The sequence below is a fragment of the Dicentrarchus labrax genome, unplaced genomic scaffold (genome assembly GCF_905237075.1).
Source record: "Dicentrarchus labrax unplaced genomic scaffold, dlabrax2021, whole genome shotgun sequence".
In the NCBI taxonomy this organism is placed as follows: domain Eukaryota; kingdom Metazoa; phylum Chordata; class Actinopteri; family Moronidae; genus Dicentrarchus; species Dicentrarchus labrax.
The window spans coordinates 6,253,650-6,271,670 of NW_026136714.1; the positions used below are offsets into that span (position 1 = coordinate 6,253,650).

At 39.7% G+C, this 18,021-nt stretch overlaps 1 protein-coding gene across 2 annotated transcripts in view; it reads right to left on the minus strand.

The window, feature by feature from the left end:
- Positions 1–2,648, minus strand: part of mef2cb (myocyte enhancer factor 2cb) — a 73,431-nt gene extending 70,783 nt beyond the window's left edge. For both annotated transcript variants that reach the window (XM_051423764.1, XM_051423763.1), the window contains exon 1: positions 2,408–2,648. The gene's annotated coding sequence lies outside the window, so the exon portion shown is untranslated. The remainder of the gene's footprint in view (positions 1–2,407) is intronic.
- Positions 2,649–18,021: the final 15,373 nt, after the last annotated feature.

Genomic DNA, 18,021 nt, shown 5'->3' on the forward strand with positions numbered 1-18,021 from the left:
AATGTGTGTCTAAATGAGGGATCCCCAGCTCTGATGTGTGATAGCGAGGCCTAGCGACCATCGGCGCAGGCCCATGTTACATGGTGCAACTCGGCAGACGAGCGGCAGCGTCTAAAGCTCTTTGTGCCTCCAGGATCACCCCGACTCATTCTTATTCAGACATGATCAGAGGGGAGGCAGGCAACTGAGATTAGCTGCAGATCAAAGGAGCTGCCTCGCGCCAGCACTCGTGTTTTGTAGATTTAGGCGGCCCCGGCGCACAGGCGTTGTATAGTGACGGCAGAGCGTCATACTGTTTTCTGGCCTCGACGGTGCTCAGGGGGGTAGATGGAAAGAGAGTTTTCATACAGGAGGCCTGACCGCAGCTGGAAATCTTCCAAAATGAAATAATAGACAATAGGAGAGAATGAAAAGCAAAAATAAGGACAAAATTACCATGCAGTTAATGTAAGCCATTACAGTGGAACAAAGATACTTTCTAAGCCAATGCAATTGAAACTACTTCCATATGTGTAATAGGTCTTGGTTCAGTGATCATTTGTTTTAAAAATGAAATTTCTACAGTAACATATCTTAGGTAACTCAAGAGCATCTGGATCAGTGGTGCCCACCAAATAACCATGGAAACTAACTACAGCACTCAGAAATTACTTCTATGCTGTATCTTAACCGTCCTATTAATTTGCACAAAAACACCACTTGAAACCTCAAACAGCATATCTGCATTAAATTACGTTCCACTAAAAACTAAACAAGCAAACGATTTCTTTCATACATTTCAGCAGGTTTTAGTTTTTGTATTATGAATTACATGAAAAATCTGACAGTCCTAACTGTGAATACAATTTGATTTCATCTATATTCACATTTCACATTAGACCAGATAAACCAACTATCCCCTACTATTCATACGGCATAAAGAACAGCAACAATCAAAGTAATAGCAGAGTGTGAAGGTGAAATGACAGGATGAGAGGAGTTTCAAAGGCAGAGAGGCAACTGCGTAAGAGCGCTAGACACCCTACAGAGAAAGAAAACAACGCGTTTCCTCAGCTCCGCTGACCATCAAAGCCATGGAATTCAGGGGCAGAAAAGCTAATAAGTGAGTACCGAGCAGTTCCTGTAAACTGGGTCAAAGTTTCTCAGATCCTGCCTCTTTAGGTTAATACCAAGAGGACAGTAACTCTCCCCAGGTATGAAATAAGCGACACAAGTGCATGTCTGTTTGTTTGAGCTTTGCTCGGAAAGGTTCTTCATCATTAGCGTTAATTGTGGTAGCAGACTGTACACTAAGATAAGGGATGCAAAATAAAAGAAAAAAGAAAATGTATTCAATATACAAAGATATCGTATTTGATTATATGACTTTTCCTCTTATGTTATCCAAGAGCTACAGTGAAATCAAATGTCGAAGGAAAATATCCAACAGAGTCACTCACCACTCATTAAAATCACACAAAGCCTTTGCTTTAGTATGAAATTCCATGTGGTTGTTTTGGGACAAATGCCCTATAGCAGAGACCTATTCTTATGTCTCCTGCAAACCTATCTGGTTGGGAATAAACCCCTCTCTGTTCATTTAATATGATAAAAGTTTCTCCTTTGTTTCAAAAGTTTGCCCGATATGTCTTACTTAAACACCAAACTGTGTGACACATATTGCTACTGAAGTGTGTATTTGCCACTTAGGTAGTTACCTCGAGGGAATGAGTCATTTCTAAAGCAAACAGCATGTTAAGGCCATGCTCTTTTCTCTCACTGATAATTCCAGATTGTGCAATGAGATGTTCTAAGCAATTACCCTTAAAAGTACCAGTAACCTAAACTGACTGTGAAGAATTAGAAACAGAGAAACTGCACAATATAAAGTTCCACTTTAGTAACTTAGACCATTTGTCTTGCCTTAGAGAAATAAAAATGTAGACTTTTAAAACTTAAACATGCACAGTTCCAGGAGCCTCAATCAGCTATTCCGCAAGTGCTCTACAGAGGTGATTGGCAACAGCTAGGACCTGACTCCTCCTTCAGCTTGTTACAGCTCCTCTGATGTCTTTCTACTTTGTCATGAGCAGGAAAAACGCAAAGTAAACACCAATTAAGCGTATCTTGTGGCCTTGTTCGTACTGGTATAGTCGTTTCTGTATCGGGCTACGTGACAAAGACATCATTCATAAATCCAGCAAGACTATAATGAAACAATTAGAGGAGAGCGCTTAAAAATAAATTTCAGAACAGTTCAAGTTGAGCAGCTCAAATATCAAAATGATGGCTTAATCTGTTAAACATGTCATGACCCACTGTGAGGAGTATGGTTTTAAATCCTGACAGAAGCAGGTTTTCCACTGACAGAATGAGATCCAGAGGAGAGGGAAAAAAGGAAGGGAAAAGGTGTACTGTGAAAACTCACCCGTGCCGTTTCTCTGCTTCCCCAGGAAGTTACACCCTGCAGCACCAGCTAAGGCCCAGCTCAATCAAAAAGTTCAAAAACTTTTAAAAAGAAAGGAAAACAAATGAGATAGTTGGCAGAAAGAAATCAAAAAATACAGACAAATTGCCTAAAATAAATGTCCTGCATGTGATAAAGCCAGACCAGCTGGCTTTGAATAGAAACCCCCGATTTGGGTTGTGTGTTTTCCCCCGATCTCTGTCTGAACTGACACCAGGTCTGGTTCATTCCAGCCAACCCCCCACCACCCCTACCCCTCTCTCCCAGCCGAATCCACCTGTTCCAATCACTCCTCGGTAAATTTAGCCTTTGAGGGATCAGTGAGTACCCCCCCTTCAAGCACACACACACACACACACACACACACACACACACACACACACACACACACACCCTAGACCTTTGTCAGCACTGGCATATATGCCCTGGATTATTGCCCCCCCAAGAATGCTGCCATCTTCACAGGGGCAAAAAAAGACACCCTTCCCCCCTTTCCCCCTTCACACATCCACAACTTGAAACTGTACAGACGACATTCTTCTCATTAAACGTGTTCTTTTGAAACAGAGCTGTTGCAGGTGGTGATGACTATCCATACTTTGCACAGACTTTTAATGTGCTTCCTTAACCTTTCTGTATACATGTGACAGAAAAGATACCATACTATATGAAACGGGCCAGATCTCAAGAACCTATATTATTATTTCTTGAATTTGATGACCTATATCACAGCTGCAAAACACATTAATTATACTTTGCTGTCACAAATACCGTTACTCCTTTCATAACCAGCGTCTATCAGTCAGTAATCTATGTGAATCATAAATAAATTATCTAATGGAAGAGATTAGCCGGCATTGATAGCATCTTGTCAAATGTCAAAATACCAGGTGCAGTGGTATGCACCTATAATTTGGTAATTATAAACTCATTTAACTAAGTATATCTACATGACTAAAATCCGCCTACAGTCTTGGTTTGAACCACATTGCTCAGGAAATGTCATATTTTCATTAATGCCTGATAAAAATCATACATCTCCATCCAAGAGAAAAGTTTTGAGTTTCCCTAAGCTGCTGGCGCCCTGACAGTAAGCCATTTCTCCCCTTAAATCATACATTCAGTAGAATGTAAGTATCAACAAGCTTAAACCGTAATATCCTCTGTGACTGTTCTCTCATTAGTAGAGTTTTGTGGGGGAGGCACAGGGGTAATTGTATTTTTTTTTAAGTATTTTCCAGTCAGGGTCTTATACCTGATGCCAAAATCTAATGTAGATAATGACACTGAATGAAACACCCAAATTAGTATTTTGTATATGCCTCTTAAATCAACCAATTTGCTAATGTGGAGATTGATGATATAAAGGAAAGATGAGTAGAATATTGATTGGTATTTTCCCAGAATATGTCCAAAAGAGGAAATCCAGCAGGAGAGGAAATAAAACAGGGGAGTTCCCTTGATGATAGGAATTCACACTCTTCTGACAGTAAAATATATTTTGTATTGATCTGGTTGTATTGTTTACATGTTTCTGGGCACATATAATCAACTAATCAGTTTATTTTTGAGTTTCTGTCACCATGGCTACCTGTACCCCTATACAGTGTAGGGATCAGTGTCTGCACAGTCTGGTATTTGTGATGACCTCATGGACAGGAATTCAGTGATCTTTTTGGGTGAGGGTGGGGAGTGGCTGATGGATGTTGGTCGGAGTTAATTTAATGATGGCATCCCTATATGAGGGCGAGGGATTCAGTGTCTTGATAAAACTAACTTTAACACAGTGACATGACCTGTGCTGTACCCACGAAGCCAACTTATTGCTTTTCACCCCACACAGTTGGAACAAACATTTACATGTACACACATCCACATTGTGCTGCGTTCGTTTATAAGCTTGTGTATTTTGGCTAAAGACTTCCTCTGAATACACTGCCTTGCCAGTAGGAGCCTGGTGGGAGGGCATTTAAGCTCTGTCTCCCTTTTAATGGGGCTGTGGAGGGACTAAGTCAAGGGACAGAGGACTAAAGCCTGGCTGTCTTTGTGTGGCAGGGTCAAGAAGGGGAAAAACAGAGAGCAGCATGTCAGTCTGTGGTACACTGTCGGCCACAAGAACCAGCCAGGCTGCAGCACAGTCAGTAAACTTTAAGAGTACATCCTGTCCTAATCAAACCGGGAATAGCCAGTCCACATGCACTCTGTTTGGCTTTGGTGTAAGGATTTTGTATATCCCCTTTTTTTTTTCATACATGTGCATTGTCGGCATGGGAGTCACTCATTAGTGCACATATGTGTTCTTGTGCATAGTGTGTGTCACTGAGGGTGGGTCTGTGTGTCCGTGCTGTGGCTCACAACACTGTGGGCTACGCCAGTGGTGAAACACAAAGTGTTCTGTCAGCTGAGAGGTGACAGGCGCTCAACGGGAAACGTGGCATGGCGTCTCCTCTGAAAACTCCTTTCACTCTGTTTTATTTTCTCTCTATTTTTCTGTTGCTTTATCATTAAATCATCAACAGAAAATTAAAGTAATTATTGTAATGAACCCACTGACAGGTTTATGTAACTCTGGGTGGATTTATGAGTGTTTTTTTAACAACTCTACAGTAGTCTGGGGCAACCCTGGAGCTGTTGATTATGAGAATCCCTTGTAAGAATACATGTATGTGTATGTTAGTTTTCAAATTTTTTACTTTTAAAATGACAAACAATAATGAATAAAGCCCTGGTAGAAGTAATACTTCTTGGTAACTAATTGTGTGTGTGTGTGTGTGTGTGTGTGTGAGTGTGTGTGTGTGTGTGTGTGTAATCCAGAAGGATCATTTCTTTTTTTTGCCAACAGTGCACTGCATGGCGTGAGCTGACTTCAGCGTGTCTGCCCAGCCCTCTGCTCCACACAAGGTCGCTCTGTGTGTGTTCGGCCTCGGAGAATGAGGGGAGGCCGCAGCGCACAATCACCACTAAGCACATACCTTTCTGCCCCACAGCCCCACCAGCCCAGACACAAACCCAGGGGCTGTATGTTTATCAAGCGTCTCAGGGTAAGACTGCTGATTTAGGACCACTGCTCAGGTCCCGTTAACCATCGTTTTCATCACGAATCACTCTCAATGAAAAGGATTTGAAGCGCTGACTTAAAAATCAGCACTCGAAACCTGATTTGCCTGATAAATACCAGCCGAGGCCTTAACCCAACCCGGACCGCAGTAGATTAACAGGGGTTGACCGAACCGGTCCTCTGGAGCTCGATCGTGATGAGCTCTGTTGGTTTTATAAGAGGCCCCCTGTGACAGGATCTGATAAAACACAGCAGGAGGAGGGTTTGAAAGAGAGCTGCAGAGTACAAGAGAGAAAGATCGAGAGAGACAAGGACATAGAGAGATTGAGAGAGCGCGAGAGTGAGAGAGCGAGTACACACCTCAATCCAAAAACAATATTTTGACTGAAACCTTACCCTCCCCATCTGGCTCTTTTGAAGGGTGGATTATGACTGGTGCCATGGCTAACTCTTTATCCCACACTGTTCCTTCTGTAAGTCCACACTGACATTTTTCCTAAAGGACAGTTGTACAGGAAATAAATGTGAGTCCTGTGACTACTAACAGGTATTCAGAATATAAATCACACTAATGCTTTCTTTTTTTTTTCTAACTGAATGACTGTGAAATAAATACAAGTTATTTACAGGCAATATACTGCATATGTGCTGTATAGAAACAAAATTCATGAAGCATATATAATATCGTGCTTCCTGGATTTGTAAGAGGATTGTGTGAGTGGCAGCAAAAGCTCTCCTCTCCTCCTTTCTTCCCATAGTGTGACTCAAACTATGACCTAAGGCACTATCTTTAAAGTGACGGGCGGTCCAATTGAAACGTCAGCCCCATATCTGCAATTTAGGGGAAACGTCGAAGATATTAGCACAAGAGTATGAAAGGGCAAAAATAGGATGACTTCTTGATTAACCACATCTCATAAGCTTTCACAAGTAGATTGGACCAAACTCACAATATATAAAATGAGCACTTGATTAATATTCACGCTTTAAGTTTTAATCATTGGCGCTGGATACACTGCAACCACATCATTCAATTAAATCTCAATGCTTTAACTCTAATTTTCTCCTCATATTGCTCGAGTGTTTTCACCCCTGAGTAAACCTCCATGGCAGATGTTTTGACTTGAAAGCCAAAAGAAAGTGAGACAGTGATGAACTTGTGATGCCATTTGAACCCAACTTAACTACATACTGTACCACATTCAATAACACCATATTAACTCAGTATATGATCCCGACTTCCTTTGAAAGCGTGCCAAGCAATTGCCTATTAGTGTATTTTTCAAAGTAAAGCTATATTTAGCATCAGCACATAAGGAGTTGATCCATAGCTTGTTGAATCAGAGCATTACATGCTCTACTATAACCGAGTATGTTAGTAACATCAGTGCATTTAACTACGTAGTGCATCTTTGTATAATACATCATTATTTTTTTTCTGTAAACAGTGCTGTAGGTTATTGAAATCTAAGTAAGACAACACAGCACTGTTTGAGAAATCATTAGCGGTACATGTACTTAATGGGCTGTACATTGGTTTGTACATGTACCATTAACATTGTTTTGCTCTTATGTCTAGAACTTTGTGTGTCGATTACGGTTGGCCCATTTTATGAACCTCTTTGCTGACCACAAGAAGGTCTCTTAAATATATGGAATATCCCGGAAAATAATGTTGCTGTGTCTTATCTCCCTATACTGGATGCTTTTCAAACTGAGTGCCTTATGCAATTGTGTTGTGACCAAAAACTTTATAACGGTCAGAATAACATTTGGACACAGAGGCCTAACTGCATGTAGTTTGTCAATGTGGTGCCACTTTTAAGATTTTCATTTTCTCTCTTCATTTCTCCTTATCACACACCTAGTAGAAAATTCAGTCTTTCAAGTTTTACAACTTGTTATTTCTGTGTTGTTATATATCACTCAAATAGCTCATTTTCAATTTCTTTCAAATTCATTTATCACCATCAACAGCTAAGGGCTGTTTATTTGGATATATTGACGCTTTCATAAGCAAATCTCACAGCTCAAATTTCAGAAGTCTTTGTGGTTTTGCTTTAATCTAGTTTTATGTAGTCTGGTGTGGATGATATAGTTGACCCTAGGAACCCCTAAACTTGGGATAAAATGTTTTTAAGAAGACCTCAGTCTAAAAAAAACTTTCTAAATACATGAGTTGACATACAAAAATGTATTACTTTTATGTATTACTGTGTTGGTTTGGTGTTGTGTGGGTAGTGGGCACAGCATGGCTCTAGGGTCCAGTGGTTTACCTTCTCACAAAAATGAAGGCACAGTAGAGTCTTCAGTATTTTTTTGTGTAGAAGTAAATGGAGTGACAAATTCAAAATTGTAGTAGCAATTTTCAAATTCAAAAGTCATAATGAGGTATAATACAATTTCTATTCTTGCACAAACCTTGCAGTATTCCCAGTAATGTAAAGTTCAAGAAGCTTTTGTCAGTATTTGTAGTGAGTGCAGCTTTATATTTGTAAAACTGGATGAGGTATACCCATACTTTGCTGCACCCTTTGAGATTATGATGACAAACGAGTGTAACACTCGCTCATGTCAAATGTATGACATGAGAGAGTACAGTGAAAGAGCCACAGCCTCCAGCTACAGCAGACCAAAGCCTGAGGGAGTACAGTGCTTTGGTGCCCAGGGAAAACAAAGTCTCAGGCCAGAGGTTTAGGGTGTTGCCTGGCTCCTCTGTCAACTGCATTTAACATGACAGAACACAACTCTGACTCAGACCACATAGATAGAAAACTTCTGACTATGTCAGGGGAAAAAAATGATATGTCAGTTGTTTCATTGTGGCATATTCTCTATGACTGCCACGCATGCAACAGAGTAGCAACTAACTTGGTTAAACAATACAGAAGGCATTTCAAGAAAGTCATTGTTGACATGTGTACAAAAAAAACCCAACCGATACAAGTAACAACAAAAAAATAACTGAATAACAGAAGTATATGCAGAGATTCACTAGAATAGAGTAAGAATAGAAGAATTATTTTTTTATTCTTGGGTTGAGCTGTCTTGGTTTTAACTGTGTGTTTCGGGTGAAAAGAGAAAGCTGCAATTTCTCTTAAAAACCTTTATCTGCACACACACATACATACTTATGCATTACACTAACCACATATTTAAAGAGTGTATTAAGTGTTCAAGATGACTAAATTGCCTTTCTTGTCTATATGCCGCTTAAATACATTATGACCATTTGTTTGGTAATATATCTATAAGTCTTGCTATCTTTGTTTCTAAAAAAAGGAACAATTTGAAAGGAAAAAACTTCATTTGAAGGGCGTCATTAGACACAATCTAGTATTGAATACAACTAAATAAGGTGGGACATCCCTGTGTCAGGCCATGTCTTCCCCCCACTGTCGCATCTTCATCTGATTCATATTTATATTTCTGATTTATATTTCAGAGCGCAGTGTGATATTTCTTAAATTAGTGTCTTCATTAAAAGGTGTCTTGTTTCTTCCATTAGATGCTGTCATGGTGGCAGTGCTGTAATCTGCCTGATGTAAATCCTTTCTGCTTTGTGGTGGCTCTGAGAAAGGAACTCTGCAGGGCTTATATGCATGCCTGCCAGCCATATCGCACGCACTTTCACACATCCTGATAAACGCACGAAGGAAAACCCACACATAGACGTTTATGCAGAGCACACAAACCCATACACAGCGATTACAGGCGCACATATACATACATAGACTATATGCATAGGTACACAATAAGAAAGAGAGAGCGAGACTTGTCATCCACCTGTCAAGAGCAGTAATCATTTCAAAGTGTTTCTCCCGGTGGCCTGTGCCACACGCCCTCCATGTTGAACACTGGAGAATAATCATTTAAATGTCTCCCAATCAGCCCTTTTGCCATCTTCAATTACACCTTTCCACCCTTACATTTGTATAATTTTCTAATCTAGCCGAGGCGTGGGGCTGTCAAATGTGCCAGAGAAAGCAGCAAAGCACCGCCAAAGACTGACAGATGGATCCACCAAGATGGAGAGGCATGTCTCTGGATCTTCCATATGCCCTGGCACTGCTGGTGGATTATGGTCACATCCGGCTGGATTTGCGCTCATTATTGGAAGTACTAGTGGTTGTTTTCTGTCAGCTGACAACCATGTATTTCTTTATACACTAAAAGCAAAGCAGAACTACAAGCTTTCTGGAGAAATAAGGCTCAGGGTGAAAAATAGCACGTAATCAATTTGCACAAAAAGTGACAGGATGGAAAATGCAAAATTCTTACACGGTCTAATAGTGGTTAAGCATTACACAGGTTGTTACTCCAAAATAAGTACTACAGAGTGATTACTTGTGCTTGCAGTACCTCTGATTCTACTCAGTATTGATTTTCTGTCATTTCACAAGTCCAGAACTTACTACCTTTGTGTAGAGCCACTAAGGGGTAAAAGCATTTTGAAAGGGCAGCTCTTGGTTGAGCTTAGTTTCTGGTAGTGCTGTTCTGAGTAGATGGATGTGGAGTGCCAGTATAACCCAGCGTTGTCACCCATTACAGTGTTTTAGGTTAAAGTGCCCAACTGCCCACCACTCTCCTAACTGAAAAAATCACCCACAGTAAAAGGACAGTAAATGATGCAGGGCACCCCTGCTTTCTTTCTTGTTTTTTTTTTTTTCTTCTTTTATTTCTGGAACTTAAATTAATTGAAAAAAATATACTGCACTACTAGATACTTAAAAGCCTTATTTTCTCACATTCAGTGGTATTTAAATTTACATGTGTGATTATTCCACATTCACAGCAAATAGGTAGAACAGACAAGTCTCTTACTGTGTCTTTAGTAGTCACCTGCAAAAAGTCCAACTTTCAGAAGCATCATTAGGCCAAATGAAAATGTAATCAGTGTGATTACCTGGCAGTGACAATCTAAATAACATTTTAAATGCTTCTCCAAGGACAGAAATAAGAGATCAGTGGCAATCAATGCCACAGTAATTTTCAAAGACTGGTCAAACACATACACACACGGACTGATTAGTTAATGCAGCTTTGTTATGAGCAAATGTGATGCTTCAATTCTGCTGGCAAATCAAATAGCTTTGGCTTGTGGTTTCAGACTCATTAGAACAGATCTGAGAGATCTGTTAAAATGGAACATGTGTCCTTGGTTTTGACTCAAATACCTGATCCAATCCATCAGCTCCCAGAGTGTGTCGGAGCCAAGGCCGGCACATCAAGACACATTCATCTGCTCTAAAAGTGCGAATGGAGAAATAAACAAAATGTTTCATTCCAATGCAGAAAAAAAAAAAAAAAACACGTTCCATGAAACACATACATGAAAGTACATATTTGCATTTTACATTAGAATGCATTTGAAATACATAATAAGAGATGTGATAAGCCTCCATAAAGCTTTCGGTTTTCATGAGAGCTTAAAACAATGAGGCATTGGGAATATAATTATAATTTTTCTTAACAGATTTCTAACTGACAGGAAAAAAAAATAATTGAGAGCAATTTTTATAAGTTGTAATTTTATAATTTATTTTGTGCAATTAATCCGTCTTTAAGACAGGGTGTTGTTTTTCAGAATACTCACCATTTGGCTTATGTGCCCTCAATAGTAAACATCAGAGCCACTGCAGCTCCTGCAATTTACGATTCAAACTTACCTGCTTCTTGTAAACATGTTTTTTTTTCTTTTCAGTGGTGTCTGTGTATCCTTCTCTAAGTGGAGGACATCCACTGATATTCTTATGTCTTTCATTTTCTTTCTCTGGAGCAGGTTTACAACACAGATGTGACAATTTAAAAAGGCAAACGTGTGGTCTTCCCATCAGAAAACAGCCCTTGTTTTGTAACCATCTGTTTAGAGTACTTTAAACCAATGCTCCGTGTTATATTCAGAGTCATTCCTCATTCCTCACAGGCAGTTTGATATTGCTGAGTGACAAGTATAATTTCTGTGTTTTGGTTAAAAAGTAAACAAAACAACCGAGGATATCTCTACCTTTGGCACAAATTAAAAGCCAGAATGGGTATGAAGAAATGGAAATAGTAATTTGTTAACACACATTTTCAACCGTTACATTAAATGCATCCACGACCTTACAAAAGAGAGACAGGGTGACACAAACACTGCCTAGAACCGTTCTGCACTCAGCCTATCACTTTATTGATCTCATCCTCATCAAAACTTCAATTTGTTCCCACAGTACTACTATCCTCAGATCGTGTGCACACGCTGGCCTGGGTTATCTGATAAATAATGCTTCCTGTCATAAGCTGTCCATGTCCAACCACTTTTCTGTTTGAGGACAAGTGTAGCTGTTCAGAGTTTCCCAACTGGACTTCTGACAGACAGAGACAAACAGAAATGCAACACCTCTGCATCAGATTCCTCACCACGGCTGGAAGAAGGAGTGAGAGGGAGGGAGAGAAAAACAGTACAGTATATACTGTTTATATGTAAACTAATATAAGATCATGTCGTTACTAGGGATGTCCCGATCTGATCTCAATGATCGGTATCGGTGCCAATCAAGGCATTTTGCAATTGATCGGTATTGGCTATGTTGAGCTTTATTGATCAGATCTTTTGTTTTACGTCAGCTATCACACAGCTGTTTTTACTCGTGAAGCTTTCATGCACCGTGCAGTCGCTGTTTCTTTCCTGCACTCTGCTCTGTGTGAGTGAGTGAGTGAGTGACTGAGTGCAGCCCCATCTGCAGTGAAACTCTGCAGCGGGCGGGGCTGCTCCTGCTCGGAGGAGAGAGCGGTAGAGATCCGACCCAACCGCACTCAACACGCCACCGCAAGTGCAACAAAAGTCCTGCAAACAAAAAGCCAATAAGAGTAATTAATTAATGTAAAGATGTAGAGACGAAGGAAATGAGCGCTCAGCAAAATACAGTTCATTCAGGTAACTCAGGTAAAGACTGCACTGGAGCAGCAAACACTGGAGAAGGAAACTCCCTCCAGACAGCACCAAGGCCAAAATGATTACAGAGAGAAACAAATATTAAGGAACAGCTTTGATGGAGGTATTTTGTTTCTTAGTGCAATGCAAAGCTTTTTAATTGTCCAGCATATACACTGGATTGATTTTAATGGCCTTAATGTACTTGAAGTGTGCACTGTGTGTGTGCACATTAATCGGATTGGATCGGGGGCTAAAAAAACCTTGATCAGGACATCCCTAGTTGTTACAATACACAGAATCAGTGCACTGATGAACATTCAAACTGTTCAAAACACCCTCTGACTGATTATGAATACGAGTCATCTGTCAACACTATTTTCAGACTCACTCTCCTACGAGTATCAAAACTAAACTAGGCTTCCCTCTTGAAAACCAGGAGAGAAAAGTCGACACAAATCACACAATATAATCTTTATGTTTAAAGACAGCTGTTCTAAATCCTTAATTGAAAGTAGGAATCAAATGTACCATGAACATGAGCGCACAGAAATGTGAAGTAATCCAATGGAGCTGTTTTATGTGTTAAGGCGTAGCGAGGCACTTTTATGCTTTTCCAATAATGTAAAATGACACTAAAACAGCAAAACCAATGTTTAACACTGACATGTGGAGGCTGAATATTGTTCTTTACATGAATTTTACATTGCAGGGTAGTCATAGTGACTCATTGAGCAACTCGGTCTCCCGCTGTTTAGCACAAAACCTGTCAAGTGGGGAGTGTTTTTTCATCCATATATTCTTAAGCTCAACTTGCAATTTTACTCAGTAGCAAAATAATGTTTCTATTTCCCATCCAATCAAAAAGTTGAATGTTTCAGTAACGTGTCCAGATTTTTTTTTAAATATAGCTTTTGGCTTGTAGCAGGCAGTTGCTCTGCCCACTTCCCATCCTTCCTTCAAATTTTAAGAAAAGAAGTTGAGAAATGCCCAAATTTTTAAAGCACATCTTTGAGTAGTTTGTTCATTGAGGATGTGCATAATGAGTGCAAGTGAAATTTAGGGTATGCACAAAGAGGTAAAATGGTGGCTTTGCAACCACATAGGGAAGTGTGACATTTGGCTAGCTAACTTTTGAAACCTGGTTCTCCATCCCCGAACGCACTGTTGTCTTACATTTGGTCATCAATGCTGTGTCACTTTACTTTTCATAGAGTTTCAGGATAAGACAGTGTTTTCTTTAAAGGAACACTTGAGACAGCTGCCCCCACATGTCCCCAATGAGTGTACCCCTGTGACATCTTAACTGTCTTGCCCCTCTTCCATCTCTTCCTCAGTTACACTAGCTTTTCTTTTTCAGGGTAACATTCTTTATTTATTTCTAAAGAGCTAAAACAATGTTACATACATTACTGGGGTACATTATTGTCCACATTCTAAGATCAATTTGTATCTACAATTCTACTTTACTGGGTAATAGAAGTAGCAACAAACAACCGCAAATTCTGTTTTTACATTGCATCTGAGGCTAATAAGAAATGTCTGGTTAATAAGTGGCTAATAAGAAATGTCTGTGCATACCCTGCACTGAACACCATGGGAGTATCAGGAAACTTGTAAGTATGATTTAAGTCATCAGTTAATCATTTCATGGTTAATTTAATGTGATGCATTCTGTGTAATTAAAATTCACCATCAAATCATTTTCATTTTCTCCTACTTATACCAACCTTTTTTGTTTTTTTAAATAGAACCACAAGACACCAGACATACGTGGACCCTACAAAGTTTTAAAGCTCCCCCCGTGTTTTGCCCCCCCTTATCCCCCCCCCCCCCCCACACTTTTTTGATATGTTGCATATTGTGATACTTTTTGGACAATGATTTACATGTACAACAATGTGGGGACGCATTTCTTAGTACAGTTATGAGTAGGAAGTTATATTGATACTAAATATGCAAAAAATGTTCACCATTGAGTAAATACAAAGAGCTCTGCATGTACAGACTTGATATTGCTTATGTAAAAGCAATATCACAAAACAAAACATGCTGCAACAAATTAACATTCTGCACAAATTTAAAGAGCTGAAAGAGCAAAAGACGGGGCAGAAATCATCTGCCAGTAATTGTCTCAACAAAACTTCTTTCTTGTGCTGAAAAGCAAGGGCTTGGACCTCCGCTGCAGCTGATAAGGCTTTGTGTGGAGTTAGTTATTTTTTGAGGGAGTGGTGCAACCCGACTAAGAGACTTTATTGATTCAAATTAATTAATCCACTTACAGAGGAAGGGGATTCTGTAGCTCTGGAGCGACTTAAATAGTCCACACAAATTAAACTGTAAATTTGTTGCCTTTAATGATATTCCCAAGTAATTGAATTGCAGGAATGCTTCAAAATATGTGGCATTAGCATGCAAAAACCATGTGTTTTAGCAATGGATAACCCAAATAAATTTGATATTAATTAATTTTTGATACGGTTCAAGCCTGTTTAGTGTGATTGTAATTACCATCTCTGCGCAAAGTAAAACCATGTGGGTTTAGTGGGGAAGAGCAGATAAAGCTAATACAAATTCATGTTTCAGATATTAGAAAATAATATACAGAAAAATGTATGTATTTGCATTTATCACTGTAGTACATAATTTCAATTTATATAATAAGAATTATCAATGCAACATTCCAAGATGTGTGTAGCTTAATAACTCCACTGCTGTGCACTGAAACTGCAAAGCAGCATTTGCGATGGGGTTTAAACTTTTATATATATATATTTTGAATTTGGTCTGGCAGTAAAGTTGTAGGTGTCCCATATTGCTACTGTTCCTCTTTTTGCCTGCCTAATACTTTGTGACAGCCGTACCACAGCATCCTTGGCTAATCCCAACAGGAAAAGCATAGATTAGACATTTTGTACCTGCACAGACAATTTTCCATGCACTCCATGACAACTGCCACTACCCATGCCAAAAACAAAAAAGTGAAAAAGGTAGACACGGTAGAAAAATAAGTACGACATAATTATCCCTTTCTAATTTACTAGTGAAGTTGGTAGGATAATTGATGCAGCGTTGTTCCTCGCACATCTGCTTTCCGTGACGCATGCCATACATCTGTGTGTGTGTGTGTGTGTGTGTGTGTGTGTGTGTGAGTGTGAGTTTTTGGCTTGCTTCTGGTTTGAGACAGGTGAGAGTGCTTTCACACCTTTGCTGTCGTACACAAATACTCACATACTACGACACACACTACACACACAGAGCAGTGACACGCTTTTGTTAAAAAAAAAAAACACCATCCCACCTCCATTGTGTTCATGAATACAGTGTGCATTTCACTGTTTCACTAAAAGTCTGAACTCTGCAATCTGAATCCAGCCCATATTCATCACATATTTGTCACATTTAACTTTTAAATCCATGGGTGTTTCCTACATATCTCAGGTCTTTAGCAACCTGGCATTTATAGAACACAGATTAACCCATATATTCATATCATACTGCTTATAATTTTTTCACAATACAAACAAACGCACAAAAAATATATTTTTGTTATTTATGAAATGTTTATCTATCATTTATACATGTAAGAATTTTTTCTTTTTCAAAATTCATTAATATTTCTAGGACTGCAACTAATCTATTTTAGTTATTGAGTACTCTACCTATTATTCCATCGAATAATCATCAATCGGATAAGAAATACTTTTTCTTTATTAAATACCAATACAAAAGAGAAAATAATACAGGTCTCTTAAAATGAAAAACTTTCAGGGTTTTCCTCAAGGGTTTTTTTTCTGCAGCAGGGGGAATGGCTTCGGTACTCCTACTGTACTTGTAGTGGAGTATTTTCAAAGTGGGTTATTAGTACTTTTACTTGGTAAAGGATCTGATCCGTTTTTCACTTCTGGTTAGCACACTCACAGCCTAACTGCACCTGTGTGTTACCAGCCTAGTCTTTCTTCCCCTTAACGGAGGGTGGAGTCTAGTCGAGTTTGTTGTGAAAGTATTTCCCAGTGTTTGAGGGGTAGTTGTGTTTCTGCAGTCAGCTGTGTGAGGGGTAAACAATGTCTTGTAGCTGCTAACTAGCTTTTCACAGTTAAAGCTTGGACGTAATGCTACTGTAGTATGCTAGTTTGGTTTTAAATTGGACATACTGTGCAGCTTGAAATTATCCCAAACTCTGGAGACTTCCTGTTGTTTTTTTCTGGCCTCTACTTGGACGGTATCTTTACCATTCACACTCAAAGCTCATATTGTCAGCTTTGTCATTCTCATGCCCCAGTTCTGCTTTTAAATGATTTCATTCATAAATCAGTAATCAATTCCTGCTGCAAGAGTTTCCAGCACCCCCCTCAAGTACAAGCACACAAAGGGTTGACAACTCTGCCCTCATGAAATGACTGCGTTCATATTATCTCTGTTTAAATTGTGAGCAAAAGATCTCATACGATAGAGATGTGACAAAGTGTAGAATTTCACATCATCTTGTGAACAAAGCAGCAGCTCTAATAAAAATGATCCCGTCCAGATCTACACACACTGACGCTGCTTCTCAAGCCATATACTGTACTAGCACTGAACAGTCATTCAAAAGAGCATCAATGCCATAAATTAACATTCTCATTCAAAGTAAATTTTTTTACCAAATTGATCTTTTAGATTAACTTTTAGAATAAATTTATCGTCATCAAACAAAATGATTCCATTGTTACTTCCATTCCACCAAAACACTCATTCAAGAAGTTTAATTGTGCTAACTTGGCAGTCATTAATTTCTGAGCAGGCAGGGAAACTGACACATTAATGCAGCTTGCACCTTTTTCAATGTTGTCAGCACACCAGTATTATTGATGGGATTTGAGTGTGTATGTGTGAAGTGAATAGTGTGTTTCCAGATCTATCTCCATTACAACTATAGGAACGATTTCCTTATTGAGATACTGCAGTTTTCCCGGAGATGCTGTGTCAAACGTATTTACGCCAACAATGCTGAATCACAGTTGACGGCAAGCATTACAGCAGACGCAACAAGATGACCTCCCCCAGTCAAAGCTTAATCCCCCCCTTCTTTAAAAAGGACCCTATGGTGAGGGCTAATGAAATGCAACTCCTCTCCAGCTCCCCAGTGAGTGGAAGAGGATTTTTCTGATTGAAATCTTCCTGGAGGTGTCTTGCTTGGTTTGTGAAACGTTGTAATTACTGCTGGGGGTCTCCTCCCGCTCTGTTTGTAGGGGGGCTGAGCAGCGTTTGCTCGCGCTCCAGGGTTCTCCCTCAGTTCAGCACACTTAGGCCCGTCTAATTAGAGTCTCTGCCACGTCTCCGTACTGCTGTCTCCATGCGCAGCTGGGGACAACCTCCAAATCAAGCTGTGGCACACAAACGCTCACAGAACATCGGTCGGCGAGCAACAACAGGCGACACTCTCAATGCGATGTGAACATTAGCTCCTTCCCTCTCTCTCTCTATCTCTCTCATTCATCCCCTCCCTTCTCCATTTCCTTCACCACCACCTCAGTCCTCTTTTCTTCATCCTTCTTTTTTTCCCTGGCTTTGTTCTCCCTGTTCTCCTCACCAAGCTCAGGCACAGCGGCTACAAAGAGC